The following is a 24,651-nucleotide window of genomic DNA, read 5'->3' as shown; positions in this document are numbered from 1 at the left end:
ATGGTATTCTAAAGATGCTGGCTGAAAAATACGACTCGCCGATACTAGAACACCATTTAAGGGTTCTAGTTAGAAAATAAATGTCACTCAAAACTTATAAAATACTACCCACTAACCTAGTTTTTAAGATATTTGTTACTAACAATTTGGGCCTTAGAAGCTCTCAATAAATAATTTATTTATTTATTATATTCTACTAAAATCTACTAGACCGTGTTTTAGCTTCTACCGAAAATCTACCTTTATTAATCAATGTATTCTACGTGGTTGAAACTAAAATAAAACTAAAATGTTCATATGGACTGTCTTCATTATGCATCTAAATTTTTATATTATTTGTTATATAATATCGATCTTCTATTAAAATTTATATACAATTTTGGACTACTAAATCGTCATTCATTTGACCTCAAATCTACCAAAAAGTGGAAATCTATGTGAAATGTGGTCACACTGTTGCCGGGGCTCAGCGGGTTTGTCGGGCTTTGCCCGGCCTTGTCGCATTGACAAAAAATCCGCTGCGCCCCGACACAGTGTGCGATACGCGCATCCGCTTCCATAGAAATTGTATGGAGGCGGATTTTCGCGATGAGCGCGCGCGATGCCGGGGCTCAGCGTGCCGGGGCGCTGAGCCCCGGCACGGCCCGTCTCAATGTGCTCACTCCTTAAGAGTACAAAATTAAGGGCAGAAACAAATGAATATGACGATGGATGTATAATATTGTGGTATTTTCCAGTAATATTTTCACTTTTCGTATGCCTTAGTATTTAGTTGTTTACGTGCGGGAGAAAGTGGAATGGCCGGCTCGTAGCGTCGATAAAAAATGACCGAATTTAGGCTTCGACTCACATTTACAACTCATATCAATTGATATCTCTATAAAATGTTATCTTGTTGTTATTGATTGGGACTACTATTTCTTTATTAGATTTATTAAGTCCGAAAAGCTAATAAGCACATAAGGACTAATTGATAAAAATATTCACAGTTTCCAGTACTTAATTCATGCAACAATCATTGTTCGACATTATTATGTTTGACATTATTATTGGAAAAACTATTATTATAGTTTTTCCAACGTATAAAACAAAGACAACAACATAATATTCAAGTATTTTACTGATAGGTTTACTAGTACTGGTTTAGTAATAGCACCCGTATTTATTGAAAAAAAAGTCTTAGGGTGGGTTGCACCAACTTACTTTAACTATAACTGTAACTTTAACTATAACTTTAACTATAATGCAAAATGTCAAATCTTTGGTTAAAGTCAAAAATGGACGCCATATTTAGATATAACCATAGAGCTCGCTACAAGGCTTTAAATGCACGTGGCGAAAAAAGGAACTAACGCTGTCATCATACATAAACGCCATTTTTGACAGTTCTCCTTTACCAGCAGCGCCCCCGCCCACGTTCATTTAAAGCCTTGTCGGTGCAGCACATCTAATTGTCATCTTGTTTAGTACTTACTAAATTTTAACTTGCTACTAAATATTGTGTTTACATGCAATTAACAACTTAAAATTAAGTTAAAATTTAGTTAACTACTTATCAACTTAATACGTGTAAATCAGCTATAAGAAAAAAGGGATGACACTACGATGTTGCCACTTTTTAATTTCTTCACTTTCTTGACAGACTATACAACTTACCTTATCTACCTACCTATCTCCTAAAAATTTGTACAAACACCTCGTGACATAGTAAATTAGAAACCCAGAAAAAAGATTTCACTCAATTCTAAATATTTTCACTGAATTTGTATGTAGGTGCCAAATCGACTACAAATACGTAAACAGTTAGCTATGGGCGCGTAAATATTTTGGTGCCTAGTGACTACCTCAATTATTTTTAAATGTTTTTGAATTTCGAGCCTTGTAGATTATTAGGTAGGGTATAGGGTGAACATGACAAGTAATTGGATAGTAGATACTAGTCATTGGAGAGAGCACAAAAATCTATATTAATTAAGATTAAGCTTTAAAAACTACCTACTTTTCTTTAAAATCAGGCGTATTAAAAGGGCGATTAACCCAAAATTTTCGATTTTATAATTCATTTTTATACTTGAAAACAAGCCCCGAATTGTTTCATTTTCTAAAATTTGGTACTACATTATATTTTCAAAAATTCGATCCGAGCAAAAACACGATATCTTAAAATTTTCTCCATAGAAAAAAATTACAAAGATGCATCTAATTTTCCCGAATTTTTTATTTATTGCCATAACCGTGCATTGAAGTAAGTTAATATTTTAACACGTTGTATAAAATTCTATCATTGAGAAACCGACCTAGTGGATTTTTAAAATGTTGTATATTTATCGAGTTAAGCACTTAATCCACCTTACTAAATTTAGACGTCTAAATTTAGTACCTACTGAATCGTTTAGACGTCTAAATTTAGTAAGGTGGAATAAGTGCTTTATTGAGAAAAAACTAATTTGGCGATGAATCCGCGTCGTCCTTTTTCACCTGGCATATGAAAGACGGACGTGAGTATGAAGAGAGAAGGACGATGTTTGATTTTTTGGGTTAGTCGCCCTCTTAAGATCTTTTTATAATAATTATAATTGACTTGTATTACGACAAATAGTTAAGCAGGTACCTACTAGATTCGGATTGTATGTATGTACTCTATATAACTTTCAGTCATAAGTCATAACTTGCCTGCCTAGCATACGCCAACGAGATATCTCACTCTCGAGATAATTAAAAACTACTCGTCTCGTAATGTCAAAATCTCGACATTATCTTGACAAAACTCTATAAAAATGTGTTATTTCGATGATAGATCTACGCGAGAAAAAAATTTTGTCATGCTAGGGTCAATAGAGATGAAAAGACAAAGCATCAAACATCGAGAAAACATGTAGAGTGAGATATCTCGTTGGCGTATGCTAGGCAGATTGGAATCACTATACCTACGGAGGCGGACCTACATTATTTGTCGTCAATGTTCTTCTGTCCATTGGACTTGACGTAACACGAGTAAATTACGTAGCCTGTCTGCCATTTACCTAGATAAATCAATTCTCGGATGGTACATACCATAGACTTAATATATACCTACATACACAGTTATAGGTCGTAACTCGTAGTACACAGATATGTGTAACAATACCTAGTATCCTGTATCACAGTCTATGGATATCTTTATTACGCTGTGCTAGTGTTTTCACTGGATATGAAATTGCAATTTAGAATAAGTGATTCCGGCTTCGTTCTGCTTCACATCGAGACCGCTTCACTTTCTATGGCGACATTAAGGTTTAGAGCTAAGTTTGGGAAATTTCTTTTCCCATTCGTAGTGGCAGCTTGGCAAACACTTGCCATAGCTGAGTTATGAAAGTAGCTTGAAATGTCTTGGCAAATGTGATGGCGAACAAACATGTGCTGCATGGGTATGGAATAAGAAAGCCTTAGAGCAGTGTTTTTCAAACTTATTATAAATAAGTTTGAAAAACACTGCTATAAGGCAACCCCAAGATGACATGACAAAATATTTCACGACCCCTCCGTTGGCTTTTTTATCATGTATACGTATTTTTGAAGATTTCCTTCTGTTATATTGCATCCTTAATCTTTATTTTTTTTAATAAAATAGTCCTTTTAACCTTTGGCGACCACAGAAGCTTCGTGACCCCCTGGGAGTCGGGACCCACAGTTTGAAAAACACTGCCCTAGAGTATAGAGAACAGACTTGCCATTCTTGAACTTAACAGAGCAATTTTGTTTTCTGAAACAATTCTTATTTAATTGTACCTGGCAAGTCCAAGCTAATACATTGTTTGTATTAAAATAAAATATCGTCATGTCACGTTTCCAATGATCCAGATTCCAGATAATACCTATAAAGAAGAAAATAGGAGGTTATTCAACATGTTATTTTCTAACTTTGGTAATTTCACTATTGAAAGTTATAACCGAAAGTGCCTAATTATAAAAAAAAATTGCTTCTAATAGAACCTGGGCCCGTACCACGAAACGGTTTTGAGACTCAAACAATCGTACGAGAATGTTGCGTCCTACTCTAACAAACGTGAAATGATGTTGTTAGAGCGGGACGTGGCATTCTCGTCCGATTGTCTGAGTCTCAAAACCGTTTCGTGGTTCGGGCCCTGTTTTCACAAACATTTCAGTTTAAGACCAATTACCATGACTCTACCAAATACAGATTTTGATTATGATTCTGATTATTATAAATCTGATTGATTCTTAACAATACGTGTTGGCGCCGCGGCTTTGGCTATCGGAATGCAGCGAGTCAACGACCAGCGACGAAAGCCATTTCGCCGACCCACTAACCCGCTATGCGATTTTACATTTATTTACATTACTATAAGCGTATGCCATCATTTATAATTTCACTTTTTAAAAAGAAATTAACGTGAATGAGTCGCGATAAGGAAGTAAGTTGGTTTTGCTAATTTTTTTACTCTTTTTGTTGATTTTGGATAAGAGCATTTTAGCGTTTTATTAGCCATAAAACTATTTCTCTTGTAAGTTAATGTATCTGATCTAGGATAGCATACTTTTTATAATGGTAGAATTTAAAGCGGCGAAGTCATGGAGATTAGCAAGGAAGAGTATTCACATTGCTGGGTAGTGGGTACTAATACCTAACCTTAAACTCTAACCTAAAATCTTTTGCCGACCTTTATTAAGCTCAGTTTCTGAGGTTGTTGACTGAAGTTTATCTTTTGAACGGCGTTGTTGATTGGTTAAAACTGTTTCAGCAGCCAATCAAAAGTCCTAGTGAATAAACTCCTGTCAAAAAGTCTCAGAAACCGATCATTAAAATTTATCTTTAACAGAGAAACACAGATTCTGAAAAGATGGGAACTCTTCAAGCTAATGAGAATACTATAACCCCGTTTAACGTAACTGGTTTTAATGGGATTTGGGTGGCAAGTGTCAAGCATGTGGTTCACCTGTGACTCCCGATTGGGGCCATACGTGACCTCCTAAAGTGCCAAGCCTTAAGAACTGTTCAAAGTTATTTTACTTCTGATAAAACCTTTATGGTAACGACATTAGAGTCATTCTCATAGCATCTTCGAGGCAATAAAACTATGAACGATTGTAATGACATGCCTTTGGCGTCCTTCCCACGTCGGCCCACGATACATGGATTGATTATGAACGGGGCATGTAAAGTTATAAGGGGCATTTTCGTCTATGGCTCCTGAACGACATAATTTGTGCATGCTGTAGAATGTGGACAGCTTCGCAGTCATGGTTATGGATCATAGCTAAACTTAGAGGTAGGTATATAAAGCCACTTAAGGGTTGATTCAGACTGCAACGCGACGCGTAGATGCATTTCTAAACTTATATGGATTTGACAGATTTCATTTGAATCCGATGGCAAAGCCAGTCTTCTTATTATCAGTTTACCTCGCTATTGGAAAAATTGGTATAGTTCACACGTTACCCTTAACATAGAAGCCACCTTAAATTACAAACTTCTACCCAATATTTACAGTAATAGTATTTGTACGAAATTATGCGAAGTAATGCAAGCACTTAGTCTATGCCCTAATTATCGTCTCTGCATAATAACACAGTAAAATTAAGTGCAGCTGGAAGTAAGTCGAGTCCCCATTCCAGAGTACAGTTACCGTGTGGTAAGTTGACGCAAATTGACATTACCGGTCAGTTCACTTCACACTTTATGTGACCTTTTCGAAGTCTGATTAGTGGCAAATTGGTAATTGCTTTTAGGCCGCTTTTCCTTTAGTTATTTTCTCGAATTTCTTTCATTCGGGATTTTCTTTCTAAATGTCACAGTCAAAACAACATACCTATATTCTTTAAAATTAAATTAAATAGAAGCGTATGCAGTGGCGGATTTACAAATTTGCCGCCTGTAGGCTATTCAATTTTTGCCGCCCCTATAACTGACCTTTGAAATTCAATACGTTAGTTTAGTTCACAATCATATCCCACCAAAAACATTTATTGAAAATTTTTGCTGAGACGACCACACAAGGTTTCACCCTGTGCGGTAGCGAAACAGCGAACCCTTAGGTACATATATTTTACTGGTATGTAGAATTTGTTTAAGGTGGGGATTAATTTCAATCCAAAACGATAACCTTGCACACAACCAAAGACCAAGCGTATACGCATCGCAATAAGATTCATTTTAGCTTAGCATAAAACTGTAGTTTCTCGGGCGGATCTTCTCTATTTTTCATGTTTTTTTAAATATCTTTGGAAATAAACATTAAGAAACAAAATTGTTCAGTTAAGGGCATTTTAATATAGATTTACTAACAATTTATTCAAATAAAATGTGTAATTATCCTAGTTAATACTTATATTTCGATTAAATTGATTTTTATCGGAGGTGAGTTTGTAAATTAATTACAGCCAAAGTATTACGTTTTATTAAAATGTTTATGGTTTAAGGTATTTTAAATATTGTGCTTTATATTTCATATTTTTTAACACTTCGTTATTATATTGGAACTAGGTAAACCGGGAGTCACGGAATAACTAATTGGGGTTTATCCTCGCCTTAAGTTAGGGTCAGTAGAGTTAGGCCGTGTAGATTCAGAAGCTAATTGACTCTACATGGGATCTCATATTACCTTTTTCACAGGGTAAACCTTATGTGGTCGCCTCGGCAATATTTTACAAGAAATGTTTTTGGTGGGATTTTTTATTTCTGTAAGATTAAAAAAATGGGGCAAAATTTGCCGCCCCTCTAAATCTGCCGCCCTAGGCTCCAGCCTACTTAGCCTATTCGTAAATCCGCCACTGCCTAGATGTTGCCTTCGTTGGCGCGGAAATTGGTTATGTCCTTCCTTCTCCTCATAATCATAATATTTCCATATCACATTAGAATAAAATCGATGCTGTGGTTTCAACGTGATAACAAATAGAAACACAAGAAGCCAAAATGAAAATTAAAAGAGTTAAACCTCTTAATATTTCCCAAATTTTCTTTCGTAGATAATATCATTGTTATATAAGTACTTGAAAGTCAAAGAGATAGAGAGGGTAATTTGTTTCATTACCTACATTATTGTATAGTTAACTGATAAGTCGATTTTGTAGAGCATTTTGTAGAGTGGACAGTGGTAGGAGGAAATTATATTCTTGTAGCGCGCTCTCTTCGCGGGTTCTCGGAATAAGAAAGTAAGGGTGAATCATTTCATTCAATGTCCTGGTAAGAATCATCTAGAATATGTTTACATAATTTCTACATAAGAACTTTCGTGAAATATTTAAGAATTCCCCAGCAGTCATTCTAAGCGAAAAAAAAAAAACAATTCCTTCAATGATGTTTTTTGAATTCCTTCAAACATTTTAGTTTTTATTACTTTTTTCGCTAAATAAACATTTATTTACATCATATTTGTTGTTTATAATTTTCATAGACAGTGAAAAATGCTTAAGAAAGCACGTGTACCTACTTATCCAAACTTTTGATATATTTTTTTTTTATGAAATAAAGGGGGAAAACGAGCAAACGGGCCACCTGATGGAAAGCAACTTCCGTCGCCCATGGACACTCGCAGCATCAGAAGAGCTGCAGGTGTGTTGCTGGCCTTTTAAGAGGGAATAGGGTAATAGGGGAGGGTAGGCATGGGAAGGAATTAGGGGAGATTAGGGAAGGAAGTAGGGTAGGGGATTGGGCCGTTGAGCCGGCCCATTCGTGCCGAAGCATGGCTCTCCCACGTATATTAGTAGTAGTATTGTATTATCTAATATATAAAATTCTCGTGTCACAGTTTTCGTTGCCATACTCCTCCGAAACGGCTTGACCGATTCTCATGAAATTTTGTGAGCATGTTGAGTAGGTCTGAGAATCGGCCAACATCTATTTTTCATACAAAAAAATATATATATGGCAAAACAACGTTTGCCGGGACAGCTAGTTATATTATAATATTATAGCTAGTTATAGTATATACGAAAGAGTGTCTTCTAAGATAAGTCTGTCACATCTTTACGCTTCTCTGAATCGATTTTGATTAAATTTGGTAAGGAGATGCCTGAGTCTCGGGCAAGGATAAAGTGTAGTTGTATCCCGAAAAATGTACCCGCACTATAAACACATTTCTGCGCAACGAAGTGGCGGGCTACATCTAATAAGACTTACTCAGAAACATAAAAATCTACTGATCAAAAAGACAACATCAACATAGACCAGAGAGCTTTAAAGCCTCCGTTTTTGGAAGTCAGTTAAAAAGCGTAGACTCTATCCATCATCTTTTTGTGTTTTCAAAAGAACCGTGATATTAACCTTTCAAGGACGTTAGTGAAAGGTTCTGTATCATCTCATCTATGCATTAGAAAGTGGTTTTGGTTATCGTGGCTAGTTAATTATTATACTGTTATGTTTTGTTGCACCGAACTTATACATTCTTCGGAAATAACTATGGAACTAAGATTTATAACTTTAAGACTGTCCAAGTCAGAGCTGTAACAGCATGATCAATGATTATTTTAACAATTTAGCTTGTCAGAAACTGGGTATTGGGTAATAAAATAATTAGGTATTATCAGAGAAGTTGATTCCTAGGCAGATGACGGACTCCACCGATTACAGCTAACGTTGAATTGACTTATGCTGACCACATGACGTAGGTCCGTCAACTGCCTAGGAATCTATTTCCTCGATGGTACATAGGTCCGTCAACTGCCTAGGAATCAAGTTCCCCGATGGTACATCAAATTATTTAGTTTTGATTTCTTGCTTCGCTCTCGAAATAATCAGTGGCGGATTTACAAATTTGCCGCCTGTAGGCTATTCAATTTTTTGCCGCCCCTATAGCTGACTTTTGAAATTCAATACGTTAGTTTAGTTCACAATCATATCCCACCAAAAACATTTTTTGAAAATTTTTGCTGAGACGACCACACAAGGTTCACCCTGTGCAATAGCGAAACGGCGAAGCCATACATATTTACTGGTAGGTATGTAAAATTTGCTTAAGTTAGGATCAGTAGAGTTAGGCCGTGTAGATTCAGAAGCTTGGCTTTACATGAGATCTCATATCTTTTTCACAGGGTAAACCGTAAACCTTATGTGGTCGTCTCGGCAATATTTTACAAGAAATGTTTTGGTGGGCTTTTTTATTTCTGTAAGATAAAAAACAAAGCTAAATTTGCCGCCCCTCTAAATCTGCCGCCCTAGGCGCAAGCCTACTTAGCCTATTGGTAAATCCGCCACTGGAAATAATCAAGATCTCTCGAAGAAGCAAGCTGTTGAAATGCTCTATATCTATCTGAACGATATTTCTGAACTTTTTTAAATGAAAACACTATTCAGTGTAACGATTTTGATGCAGTTTCCATTGATAAAGCAGGATAAAACTTAAAAGATCGATGTTTACTGTATTAAAAACCCGGAAAAAAGGCTCTGTTGCTATTTTGGAAACCTTTACAATAATTGCATCTTTTGTGATATTTTAATTGTGAAAACGGATCTCAAAGCCTATTTTGCTCACGAACACTATATCATCTCAGTTAAAACTGCTATGTAATCAAAATACACTTCACGATCACGCTTCTGGCATTTTGCCGCATCAGTGGTCACACGTTACTGCAGTGGCGTAGTGAGCCATGGGAGCCCCATATCAATCTTAAAATAAAACTTAATTTTTGAGGAAAATACCAATATTTTACAAGCCATCAAAAGTGAGCCAAACATCGGTTCGACTTTTATTTCAGAGGCTCTTAATTTTAGAACAAAATTAGCACTATAAAGTAGGTACACCAATTTTTATTATTCGTAGAGACTAGAGGTACACATTATAATATGTTTTAAAGTGCTCACCATATTATGCTTGTGAAATTAAATTTAAAGTTTAAATTAAACTGCGGGGCTAAAATGGTGACATTTAGCAATTCCTCTCAGTTAATTCAGCAAATGAATTGTCAAAACTGTCAAACGGACAAATGTCAAATTAGTACGAATTACTAGACATGAATTGCAAGCAGACTTGAATTTTGCGATCTAAAAAAATTGAATCATATTATAATTCATAATATGATTCTCCAAAGCGACCATTTTAGCCCCGCTGTTGTTCGTTACCAATCTGTAGCCCAGGGACCCCTACTGCAGAAGTAGCTATGCCGATGCACAACTTACGAGGTGTGTGTTCTACATAGTATCTGTACCGAGCATCAGCGGGTTATCTCATAAAAACCTGACCGGTCTATGCTTGATGGAATAAGTGGGGAAGATTTATACACTAAATACGTATATTAACACAATACACTGGGATACATGTAGTAAAATAATTAGAGGCAGTGATGATGGTCGATTTACGCGGTATGTGACTAACGGGTCGATTTTAGTCACCCGACAAGTCACCAGTCGATCGCCTGTCCAAGTCGAATTGCCACCCCATTTACACGGCTGACTAACGGATCGATTTTAGTCACCCGACAAGTCACCAGTCGATCGCCTGTCCAAGTCGAATTGCCACCCCATTTACACGGCTGACTAACGGATCGATTTTAGTCACCCGACAAGTCACCAGTCGATCGCCTGTCCAAGTCGAATTGCCACCCCATTTACACGGCTGACTAACGGGTCGATTTTAGTCACCCGGCAAGTCACCAGTCGACAGTGGTATTCGCAGCAAGCGATCGCTTGCGACTGAGTGTTTGCACGGTCGATTTGAGTCACCAGCCGCACGACTTTGGGGCTTGCGACTTTAGCCGCATGCGGCGTAGTTGAATTGCAATTTACACGGTCGATTTTTGCCGTGCGGCGTAAATCGTGCGGCTTTAGTCACCCGTGTAAATCGGCCATTAAGCATGCTGTAGCAAGTCTTTACCTCCATATAAGGACTTGATTACACCTTACCTCAGGACTTAACTCCCACTTACTCTAGCTACTTAGTGAATACTTAGCATGGTATTTTCATGAGGATTTTCCTTTGGGGCTACTTACCACTCATAGATTTTTTAGATTTCCAGGTTAATCGCCTAATAGTACACGTGGCCCTTTAAAGCAGGCCAGTAAGGCCATTGATGTTCTATGTATCAATCCGAAAGGCGTCTTTAATTAATCTCCAGGGTCCATGCATTTTTTTCCGGGATATTAACTATCTTATGCCCTTTCCTAAGACGATTTAAGAGTAAAAAGCCAATAAACAGACAGACTTTCGTAATTATAAGTATGGAAATATGGACAGTAAACTTTTATATTTTACGTGGAGTGCAAAGTGCAGTAAACTGGTCAGTTTGAAAGGTTAAACGGGAAATTAAAGATAAAATGTCCATAAATACTTTATTATTGCACTTACCATTGGTTTCTCACAGCACGTGTTTAATACAGGGTGAAATTTAACCTTCCTGCCAAATTTGGATATGTTGATCCTTGTTACAAATAAAAATACAAGTATTTTTTCTTTTATAATCACTCATATCAGTACAAAAATGTTGAGAAGTAGCTTCCAAAAGTTATCCTACTAAACACCACAAAATATGGACACATGCGCGGCCCGCCCCGCCCGCGCCCTCCCGCTAACGTATTTCATCAACACTTCTTAGTTCTTGTTATTATCATAAGTTGCGAATTTTCCCTTCATACTTTTACGGGCTTAGGACCGTCAAAATGTAAAGGATGTTTAGAATAAAATTAATTGATACACATCAAAATAATGGAAAAATTACAACTTTTTAATTACGAATAATAAGCACTTTAGAAATTTATAATAAATCTAAGCCACACCCTTTACATTTAGGCGTATTTCAAAAATTCAATCAACTTATGTATGTACAACTAATTAAAAATCAAAACCACCCCCCTCTAAATCTTATTTACATAACTAGCGACCCGCCCCAGCGTCGTCGTGTGGGAGCTATTATTTATTATATCTAACACTGAAAGAATCATCAAAATTTCGTTGCGTATATATCATCAATATCCGTGCGTAGGGAATGCTGTCCATCTCTTTACTGTAAAAGTAAACATATTGAATATACTGAATTATAGCTATTAACAATTTCCTTTAACTAACTTAATCTTCCGAGTACTCCATATCAGCGCAAGAGCAGAACACAGCACCTATAATATTACGGTAAAACAAGCAAATACATCTCCTTAAGAGGATACCACAGCGGCTAGAGAAATGAAAAAAAAGTACGTGTAATATCTATAGCTGTCTCTCTTACCTCAAGCCTATACCGCAGAACGCGATAGAGACAACTGCAGAAAATCCAGAAAATCAACGATTCGTTGTCCCCTGATTCCTTCTCCAAAACTTAACCGATTTAAGTACTTTTTTCATTAAAGATTAAAAAAAGGCTTGAGCTGTGTTCCTATGTTTTGCTTTTTTTGTATAATCTATCCAAATCTGTTTTCTGGACGTTTGAACACAGTGGAAAATCTGGCCATTTTTTTGGGTTTTTGAACGTTCATATCTTATTTAATAATTAAATTATGAAAAAAAAGAAAACATAGGGACATTGTATTAGTGGCCGTAGATATTCAGGAAAAAAATTATAACTCTACTAGCATTATCCAGGGAGGAAACAGGGGACAACGTTTGTATGGAAAAAATGGCGGTGTGGAATCCTCTTAAGAGCTCACCTGACTCTAAGAATCAAACATCGTCCTTCTCTCTTCACACTCAGGCCCGTCTTTCATATGCCAGGTGAAAAAGGACGGCGCGGAATCATCGCCGAGTTAGTTTTACTTGAATAAAAGACGAACTATAATGATTATGAAAAAAGTGTTTTGAGCAAATTTAGGTTTTATCAATACCTTTTTAGATATTAAAAAATATTAAAGAAAAGACAGCAACCTTCGAAGATCCAAGCAAAAATGTGTCTAAAACAAGGTTTTTTGTAAAAAAGAAACTATAGAGCATTTTTTGAGTAATCGTGTTTTCGTCTTGAGCATTTAATCTTTATGAACTGAAGTTACTTGTGTCAAAAAATCAGTTTTCTAGACCTTACAGATTTTGAGATCTAGGTTAAAGTATGTAGTCAAGTTAGGGTCATATGGGCTCTTAATATTATGGTAAAAATATAAAAAAGGTAAAAACATAAGTTTTTACCTTTTTTATATTTATTTAGTAGTTTCCATAACTATGTTTTGGCAACAATTGGGTATACTCGAATAATAAAAAGAAAGTGAACATTTTTGAGGAGTGGCCCGATTAGAACTGAATATGTCGGAAGGAATACGGAACGTGGGAAGTTCGGGCTCTACGCACGTAGGGCTGACACCTGCGCGAATTAGTTAGCTACGGACTACGGTCTACCGCTTATTAGCAGGGTTGAACTAGATTACTTCAATATTAGTTATTATGACCGGCCATGCTTTCTTTAAAGAGAATTGGCCCTCCGCTGTATCTGCAGTGTCGCCACTCGCCAGGATCGCTAGCAGTTTCGGACCAAGAAAATATTTTGATATGGACGCTGGAAGCCCGAGAGACATACTAAAGCTGTCTTAAAAATTGAAACCCAGAGAAAAATTATCAAAAAAAATAGGTGGAGTAGGAAGTCCGGCAATACTTGCGACCCCTCTGCTATACAAGGTGTAACAAAACTAAGTGATAATACTTTAGGGTGCACGTGTTCGTTGTAGAGAGTTCACTGTGAAAGTAGCAGCGGTGAAAGACCAATTTTTTTTCACTTTTGTATGGGCAAGCGCCCCAGCGTCACCAGTTTCCCCATACAAAAGTAAAAAAAAATTGGTTTGTAAAGTGAAAAATTAAAATTTTGGAATTTTTTCAACGGATATCTCTTTTAAGCCCTTTTAAGATTAGCTCAAAAGAATAATAAAAAAATCTAGATTTCTTGTATTGAAATAATCAGCGTTTTTACGTTAACACTAGCGGCCCGGCCCGGCTTCGCACGGGTGGACATTGGTTTTTAAATTATTTTTTTAAAATAAAGGTAGTCAATCTTTAAGTTAAGCAGAACATAAAAATAGTTTACATTATTTAGCCTGCAACTACTATATTATAATTATTATGTACATATAACACATTTTTATTGTATTTTTTTTTTATATTTTTATATTTTAAGTATTATGTTTGATTATTTTATCCTTACCTGCAGAAGATACTATTATTTATAATATTTTGCAATTTCTTCATGTTTTTTTTTTTGTTTAAAATATTTTATGTTTTTTTTTGTAGTTTTATGCTTTATTATTTTATGCTTACCTACATCTACTATTATATACATTTTGAAATTTTCTATTTGTTTTTGTATAAAGTATTTTTGTTGCACTTTTGCGCTTTATGTTTTTTTACACCATACTTCTTTTTGCGTAAAAGATTCCATTAAAATTGGGTTAAAGCTTCCCTGTAAACGATATTTGATGTTGTTTTATTTTGTGGCAGCAAAATAAATTGATTATCAGCAGCTCCAACTCGGGATAGGCCAACGTATAGTTGACCATGAGTAAAACATTCTTTTCGTAGGTCGATGCCTACTAATTTGAAAGTTTGACCTTGGGACTTGAATAGTCAATGCGAAAGATATTTTTACCGGAAATTGAAGCCGTTTAAATGGGATTGGCAGATCAGTTGGAATCATCGGTATCCTCGGTATATGAGCTAGTTGACCAGCTGCTGGGCCGGTGATAATGGTAGCTACAATTAAATTGTCCTTTAATTCTTTAATAAGCAGCCTTGTCCCATTGCACATATTTGGTGGGCATAAATTTCTCAAAAGCGTGATTGGAATTCCGATTTTTAACGTCAGTTCGTGTGGTGGAAGTCCAGAAGGATTCAGCGAATTTAAAAACTCCTGTGGATAATGGACTGCATCTTCGATATTAGTGACGGTGTCGATCGATACCATTTATAAAGCATAAGCAAGAAGGAATATTTTGGTAGATTTTTCACACAATTATTAACACTTAATACGGTTCCCTTTTTTCTCTCATTAAATATAGCCTATATTCAGCAGAAATAGTGTGGATTAAAAAATATGCATTAATACTTCCATCGTGCATCGGCATCGTGGGTATCGCAGACACAATAGATCTTCAATTGTTATGCTGGCAGCCGGCTGCCGCTATTGGAGATTTATAGTTAAAGAAATTAATTAATTATAATAGCAATCAAAAATAATAGGTAGTCATTCAAAACTTATTTTAAAGTATAGTCTATAATTTATAAAGCATAAGCAAGAAGGAATATTTTGGTAGATTTTTCACACAATTATTAACACTTAATACGGTTCCCTTTTTTCTCTCATTAAATATAGCCTATATTCAGCAGAAATAGTGTGGATTAAAAAATATGCATTAATACTTCCATCGTGCATCGGCCCACGATGGGTATCGCAGACACAATAATCTTCAATTGTTATGCGGGCAGCCGGCTGCCGCTATTGGAGATTTATAGTTGAAGAAATTAATTAATTATAATAGCAATCAAAAATAATAGTCATTCAAAACTTATTTTAAAAAGTTCTAAAAATATTACTTTCGTAGTCATAACTTTTAAAGCTTTTTTGAAATTAGGATTATAATAATGAAGCACGATAGTCTATATCAAATCAATAAAGCAGCACCCGGCTGTCGCATAACTATTGAAAATCTGTTGTGTCTGCGATTCCCACGATCGAGGTAATATTTACGTGGACTCTCCGGGCGAGTCTGTGGCACTGATAATTAAATCTCTCCCCTACCGCACGCACACCCGCGCATCGCGCCTTGACGCCCAATTCGCAACGTGCAGCAGAAATCATAATATTTTAATTTCGCCATAACATTAAAACCAAACGTCCAATTTTAATCATTCAAAGACCAAATATTATCTACATTAACTGTACTTAGTGATGAAATAATTTATTTTGATAAGGGTCAATAGCATGATTTAAATAAACGCATTTAAATATAGTCCAAAAAAAATTCTAGATTTTTTAATAAAAAAATGGTTATTGTGCCTCACTCAACATAGATAGGTATAGTGTGTCGCGGACTTTTTTGTAGATATTTAAAAGATTTATAATTACTTAGAACATTTTATGCCTCTATCTTTTATAGTTTAGGCAGCGTACGCAAAATAAGTAACTTTTCTGGTTGATTTTTTAAACCTTGCGTCCGAAAATCCCAAATATCTTACGGAACCTTATATTTTTCCAAAATAAAAATTAGCCTATGTTCAGCAGAAATAATGCAGGATTCCAATGGTAAAAGAATTTTTCAAATCGGTCCAGTAGTTTCGGAGCCTATTCGACTCAAACAAACAAACAAACAAACAAACAAACAAACAAACAAAAAATCAAATCTTTCCTCTTTATAATAGTAGTACTTAGAACATTTTATGCCTCTATCTTTTATAGTTTAGGCAGCGTACGCAAAATAAGTAACTTTTCTGGTTGATTTTTTAAACCTTGCGTCCGAAAATCCCAAATATCTTACGGAACCTTATATTTTTCCAAAATAAAAATTAGCCTATGTTCAGCAGAAATAATGCAGGATTCCAATGGTAAAAGAATTTTTCAAATCGGTCCAGTAGTTTCGGAGCCTATTCGACTCAAACAAACAAACAAACAAACAAACAAACAAACAAACAAAAAATCAAATCTTTCCTCTTTATAATAGTAGTGTAGATTAAAATGGTGACTATTAACAAATTAACAAAAGCATAACAATTAAACAAATTGTGATAATTTATTTTTGTTGACGGATTATTATTTATTGATATGTCTACTTAGTACCCAATTTTTTTTATTTCTTTATATTAGTATTTAATCAGTTAAAATATATATTTTTAGTTCACGTGGCAGATTGCGGCAATTCACACGAAACCCGAACTACGCGTTTTTACCGTTACTTTCGCCGCTCAATTAAAGTTATAAGGATTGTTGATAAGGTTCTAGGATCTAAGACTTTTTTTAGGAAATTTCCTGCTCTTTAAGGATCTATTTTCAAATTTTAATCATCTCAAATAGTTTTCGAAATATTAAAAAAAAACCAAACCCTTCTATTTATGTTTACTTAGTTGTTTATAACATTGCATTTTTTTTCAGCCCCTCTTGTAATTTTGAAAGAATGTTCTAGATGGTATTCTGAATCGAATGAGACCAAAATCATATTTTTCGGTGCATGAGATCAGGTTTTGAGGAACATGGCACTTGTGAATTAGACTATATTGCGCGTGACCCGACACCCGGTTTTTATACTTCTAATATGAATTTAACTATAATTATTCACATTTTCAAGAGAGACAGCCCTGAGTTCATCCATAATGTAATTATTAGAGTGTATGGGAAATCCATTTTCTAAAAATCTTTATAACACAACAATGGCTGTCAACCTCTATGAGTTCAAGTTGTAAAAACGTACCGACAACACAAATGAAATCTACCTTTATTCTTATGACGAATATATTTTTACTTACATGAGAAACTTTGCTATATTGTGTAAATATTTACGGTGTGAACTTGAACTAGAATGAAAAAATATTACTATTTAAAGTAATAGTTATGAGTGGCTTATTTTTAATTGTAATGTTGCTACATTAAATGCTACCAAATATAACAACCAAAAACTAGTACAAAGCGACGGGACACACTATACGGAATTCGTATAATATCGATGTCGGCATCTCAATTATTAAAATAAGGAATTAGTACTTTAGCGCTTTTATCAAACAAACATACTTAAATTCATACATAGATGATAGACTACTAAAATTCCTTGCCTTTTGGCTTTGTTGCACGAAGAACTTTCAACATTTAAATAGGTCTTACTTACCTTGTAAACTGTTATTTAAATTGTACTTACCTACATATTTTGTGGACGAACATAATAATATTATGTATATCACACTCTTACCAGTCAACATATACTTTCTATATTTCCATCAAGTACCTGCAAACAAAAGAAATTGCATTTAACCTATATTATATATAACATTATAGTGATGTGACACGCATCTATTTTCTATCGATAGATTAAAGTATCTTATAAATAAGTCGATATATTTGTTCATGTAAATAAGTTGGGATCCATGCACATGTTACCCAAAAAGGGCACTTCAAATGCTTATTCATTAGGATGTTGTTCCAAATCAAAGTGTTCCAATTTGATTTAGAACAACACACACTTCCAATCCAAATAAAATCATTTAATTAAGTACAGAAAAAAAAACACATGTCTGAGGATAGTACACCTTTATTGTAATTTTGAAATCATGGTTATAAGACTGGATGAATCTTTAAGAACAACCCCGAAATCAGGAGTACCACAAGGCTGTGCTTACTCCTGCTTATGTTCGGTACTTTAACATATTGATTGATGTCTCAATACCCAACAACAAAACCGTTTAAAAGCATTGCTTATACCATACCAACAATTACACGATCTTCCATATTAACGCATTTAATTCACATTAAAGGTTTTCCGACTGCAATAATCAAGAAAACCATGTTGCTTATCCCTAACAATTTTAACGGTTTTCCGACTGCATTTATCGATAAGCCTCGTCCTTGGCAAGGACTCAGGACACGGGATGTAACAGGTACAGTGGATCACAGTATCTGGGTCATCATATATATACGACAAGTTCAAGGCGCAACACTCAATGCAAGTCAGACTCTCGAGCCAACAGCACGCACTTTCACTAGTGACGTTCCGATAAGTGTTTGTGATACAGTGATTTCGGAGAGAGCCTGAGGTAAGTCTTTGGATAAGTGGATAGTGATGGGAAGTTTTTTTTCAGAAGTGTTTCTTAAGTTAGTGAATAAGTGGTAAAGTTGTGACTGGTGTTCTGAGCAATAAGAAATTGCAATTTGGAGCCCTACAAAAATAATTCTCCGAAATAGTGATATAAAAGGACTGCTAAGCAGAATTGGGCCAGTGAAAATGCAGAAAATCAGACCATTTTTTTTCATTTAATCATACTTCTTTCCTTATAGACAACATCACGTAAAAAAAAAATCTACGTGAAGTGTAAAAATCAGTTCAAAATCATTATCTTATTATCCACACTGAGCGTCACTAAAAAGTGACCACAAAATGATCTACGCACAAGTGTCATCGGTAGCACCTTGGCTTTCTAAACATCCATTAGTCGGCGTGAAATTTGAGTGATGATCTAAGAATTTCAATGGCTCAAGTCATTTACACCTTGTTTAGAAAGAAAAGCCGCGATTTTATTTCAATTTATCTTATTTTTGACCGACTTCCAAAAAGGAGGAGGTAATACGTTCGGCTGTATGTATCTTTTTTTTTATATGTATATTCATTTTAATTCCTTTCATTCGGTCAAAAGTAAAGCGTCACGAATTTCGTAGCAATGCTACGAACCTACGATAAGCCTCTACGCGGAATAAAGCCAACTGAAAAAAATCAATTTCTGCCTAATACTTGTTTAAAACTTGACTTTCATGACAATTTGTCACATAAATTATTACTAGATATTTCTCTGTCGTATGCTTTCTCAATCACCTGCTAAGTGGCCCACTTTTGACCACCTGTTTTGTACCAGTCTTCACCAACAAATTGCGCTACATAGTCCCCTAACCTAATATTCGTTTTCACATTGATTTTGTATGACTGTGTAGTTTTGTATGATTATAATATTATGATCTCGCCTTTTAACCTTATGATTAGGGTCTTGTCAAACAGACTTAAGTACAGCTTCAATGAAATCACTTGTAGGACTTTGCGAAGTTTCTAGTGGTGCCTTAGCATGGTGTAATATCGAGCAAAATCCTGAGTTGAATCTTCATTCGGAATTATTTATTTATATACGTATATGTACTCAAATCAGCCATTTTTTAAATATTTTTATGCTTTTGCTTTATAGTTATTGCTTGTCAAAATATTATGCCTTCTCTTTCACAAATATGATGAAAAAGGAAGACAATAACGGATGCCGCAGGGGAGCCTTAAAGAACTATTTAGTAATCATAATTCTATCAATCATTTCTAAGCCAGCAGCTTCTACTTGGAAGTGAATGAACTGTATTCAAAGTCAGGTCATTATTGAACCCAACCGAGGTCGTTTGTAATCAAGTGCAATCATCCAAACGATATCCTAAATCGTAAGTAGGGACGGGTATATGCTAGCATACCTTTTGAAGCCAGCAATTATAAGCAATTATGTGTCAGCTATAGCCGTCCCTTGGAGCCTTTGAAGTATATAAATTCGGGGATAGTTCCGCTTTCTGATGCTTGAGAAATCAATTTTTTGACACTTAGGAGTTTTGGACAGTTCTTGTTGCTTGAATTAAGAATTGAATGGACAAATGTTTCTGGCTAACAGCAAATTTTAAAAGACTTGGTCTTAAAACTTAATGATGAATAAAGGATTAACCCAGTAGGTATGTTCATAGGACTTCTACAAGTATTTTCCATTCAGCATCACACATTTGTTTATTTATTTTATTTATTTATTATTCGGAACAACAACAGTCATCATTTTTGATTCATTGTTGATTCATTTGTCTTTTTGAAATTGATGTCTAGTTTTTTCTTTTTTAAATTTTGTTTTCTAGAGATATCTCGGCAATAATATCTCTGTGCGAGTATATCACCGATCACGTCTGGTGCTAATTAACAGTCAGCCGGCGTCCGTCGAAAGTGGCGTCGAAAGCTGCCTGGTCAATAACTCGCGTGCCCAGCTCGAGCAGTTTCTCGCATATACTATACACATAGACATCTCACACATACATCCAGCCGCATTTACGACACACATACAAACATCTCACACAAGCATTACGTACAGGTAAAACTCACACATACTCAATCTTGTACACACACGCCACATCTTACGACTCGCCTGAGTAGGTGAAATATTGCAAATCCGGAGAAACGCGGTAAATGATATTGTATCTATCGATTATAGGTATAGGCGACGAAAAGAAAAGAAATATACCCTCTTTTTAGTGGTTACAGGAACAACATGGTGTTTTCTTTATATTATGGTCAACTCCATCTTTAAAAAAAATCTTGTAAGTATAATTTAGGTAACAAAAATGTATTGTAAAACAGTAAACACATTTTTTTTGGGAATAATAGGATGACTGCCAACTATATTATTATCAGCTACATAATAAACTCACAATCGATAACCTTACATTATTAACTACTGGCAACAATGTCTCTTCACACAGGTGCGATCGCAAGTTCAAGTAACGTATTGCGCAAGCGCAGGCTCCGAAACTAAAATAAAACATTGAGTCACTCCTTTCATAGCCGAGTGAAAGTCATTGAGTAACCGAGACGCTTAAAACATTTACCTTAATGCCTTTTTTCCGGTTCAATTTTTGGAAACTTTTACTTTCCATTCTAACGTTAACCTGTTCTTTTTAACCTGTGCTTCTTATGTTATTTATCTGTCCTGTCAGGTGTCAAAGTAATTTGTAAACTCGTGATTTTGTTTATAACCTAACCGCCTTGATAATAAAAAAGTTACATTGTGATGTTTTGACCTTGTCTGTTAACAAATTTTTCAGCATAAACAAAAACAAAATATTGTACAGCGTTCATTTGTTTAGACATTTTAGCAGTATGGTGTAAGAGCCTGGCATAAACCGATTCAATATCAACATTTAACAAACACCTATTTTACATTTAACAAAAACCTAAACTTTTCCAATTTTTCACACCTGTTTCTGATTAAATATTTCTAACCTAAATATATAGAGCAAATGAATTAAAGGAAACTTAAATCTAACGGTGCTTACTTTATTAGCCAGCTAATTTGAGTTCAACTGACTAATCTCAGTTTAATTATGAATTATTATCCGCGGAAGCGCAATCCGTGTTATCGCTAATAAAGATAGCGTTATTCGATCTACTTGTAGGCATTGGATATGTGCATCTGAGCCAATATACCGTAAGATCTACTTCTAGAGAAAATACTTCAACGCGCGCGCGGCTGCATTGAATAGGAAAATTCTATCACACCAAAAAGACGTTTATGTTTTTTTTTTCTCTTGTTGGGTTATTAAATATTCATTTCACTTTAATTAACTTTCTTCATTCGTAAAGTGAAATGTAAATTAAGACAATTGCTACCAAACAGTTTGTTTTCGTACGCTTTCGTTTTGTTATCAATTTTCGTCTTTATAATAATAATAAATAAACATAAGCAACAAATTAAAATACATACTATCATTTAGTTGTGTAGTAGCATATTATTATTTTATTAACCGACTTCAAAAAAGGAGGTTATCAAAAATTCGAGGCGTAGGTATACAGTATGTAATATATTTCCAGAACTGTCCTGTTTTTGTATATGTTAATCTATAGTAGCTTGTGAACAAATGTGCCAAATTTCAAAAGTGTATGTATGTATGTTTTATGTTTGTGCACGCTTATCTCCGGAACTACAAGTCCGATTTAAGTGATTCTTTTTTTATTGCACTAGGTATTGTTCAAATTAGGGGAAAAAATATTGCAAGTTTCATCAAAATCTGTTCAGTAGTTTTTGAGATAGGGACTTTTAATTCTTAATTACGTACAATTTGAAGTCCGTTTATCTTTTTAAAATACTATTATGCGAATTAGTTTTGATTTGTTACATAAATTTTAATTTTGTAAGCAATTAGTTATGAGCTTACCGACTTATATAAAGTCGATTTTAAAGCTTTGATCGAGGTAAACTTAATAACTACTTTAATATTAATTGCTTTTAATTCTTACTTCTTCCACACACCTCTACCTTTCCCAACTAGTATAGAAAGGGGTAGTAAATTGTTTCTTGGCACATTAACATGGGAAACATAATACCAAATCAAACATAGATTATAAAACAGCACGTAACCCCTTTAACAGTTAAATGTAACGTTTCCTTATCCTACAACGTATCCTACGGTCGAGTAGCCCGCGACACATCCGCGTGGATGCACGCATGCGCGTTTAGAAAGCGGCCGCCAGACCGGTCCACGCAAAAACGACAGAGAATTTATATAACGCGACGTAACGTGCTCGAAAATATATCGGATGTTAACGAAAATTGTCGGAGGTGATGGGGGATATACCGAAAAATTTGCATAATTGAACCTCAGAGCAAGATATAGATAAAAAATCTGCGTTAAGTTCAGCACCATTGTCAGTCTTATTGTGCCGAAAATACTTAACATTTGTGTAGAGTACAGATTATTATTAAATAGTTCAACCGAATCTTGGGGGACAAAATGTTTTATGTCCTTCAAGGTAAAAAAAAATAGCCATCGCTCTTCACTTCAACTTCATTACCATCACAAACAGCATTTCAAAGTAGCAAAGCGCCAACATCCTTTTAAACATCCTTGGCTCCTTATAGAAGTGGTCATGATTTCCTCTACATATAGAGACGATGAAAGTGGCCGAGCTGAACCTTCAGCCGAGCACACGCGACCGCTTTCACCACTTCCCCACCAGTTTGGCGACGGACGCACGTGTTGGACGCGCAAAAACGTGCAAAGGAGTATTTGTTAACGTATCGCATAAGTCGATATGACCCGTAAATATAAATATGCGGGTGGTAGTATGAATAACGAAAATAATTATTATTATTGGAAACAGAAAAATCTTGGTACAAACGCCTAAAAATGGGACGTCCGTTAGGAGTTTTTTGGCACGTATATATAATTTATTATAATCGACAGCACTTTTGAGTGGCTTACGTGAAAATACTTACTAACCAATCAACAAAGCTATAGAATAGTAAAATTCCTGGCAAAAATTTTCATAAATCAGCCACAAGAGGCTACCACCTTGCACACGTAGGTACATAAATAGTACAAAAGCAAGTATCCATACTTAGAGACTAGTGAAACTAAGCCCTCTACGGAATACATTACCGAGTTCCGTTCCGTACAAATTCCTCCCAAGATCCGGAGTTTTCTCGGTCACTGGGTCGCCCGGCGTCGTTTAATTTCACTAATCATACAGTCTTCATACAACCATGAGGTAATAAAATGCATCGGCTGCATTCTTGAATGTGGATTGGCGAAAGCTTGAACTTTGAATGTTGCGAGGAAAAAGTGTGTAAATAATATTATGAAGTTTAAAAATAACTGCTGGTAGAAACTTACTGCTAAAAAGGGTAGTCTCTAATCTTTAGGAGACTGCTAGAATTGTTTTATTAGATACCCGTAGTTTTTACGAAAGTAGGGTAGCAGGAGGAAGAGCATCATAAAAACAACAAACTAATTACGTTAATTTCACCTGTCGTTTTTACTTTTGTAACATAGATAATATGTATTATATTGTTAAAACTAATTAGGCGTAGTTGTTGCGTGTAATGCATATGTGCAAATAAACTCTACCTTTCTCTGTTGAGTATGCCTCATAATAATATAACCTTAATAATATTCTGTATTGTAAGATTTTCTACATCGAAATTCTCTAGCAAGTCAACGGGTCATCATTTAGGACACGGATGCATTTTATGTTCTGTAGTTCAGTAGGCAGAACGTGCTTGTATGCACGGTTTTGCCGTGATTAAAATTATTTTTGATAAAGTAGAACAGGTTCCAAATACAGACCCAAAGTGGAAGTCAACAACGCAACAATTACCTAATAATGCAAATTAAAAATTTGTAACGTCAGAATCAGATCCGTATTACGAAACGCGACGTATGTGGAACAACTAAAGCATGTGCATGTAAATTTCGTCGGGCGTATTCTAAGCGTGCTAATGCATCAACAACAACCTTATTAGCTGCAGCTACACCAGGGTACAGTTAGAAAATACCCGGTCACCC

Source organism: Aricia agestis, chromosome 16 (genome assembly GCF_905147365.1).
Source record: "Aricia agestis chromosome 16, ilAriAges1.1, whole genome shotgun sequence".
In the NCBI taxonomy this organism is placed as follows: Eukaryota; Metazoa; Arthropoda; class Insecta; order Lepidoptera; family Lycaenidae; genus Aricia; species Aricia agestis.
Note: the sequence above shows the minus strand (reverse complement) of the source record.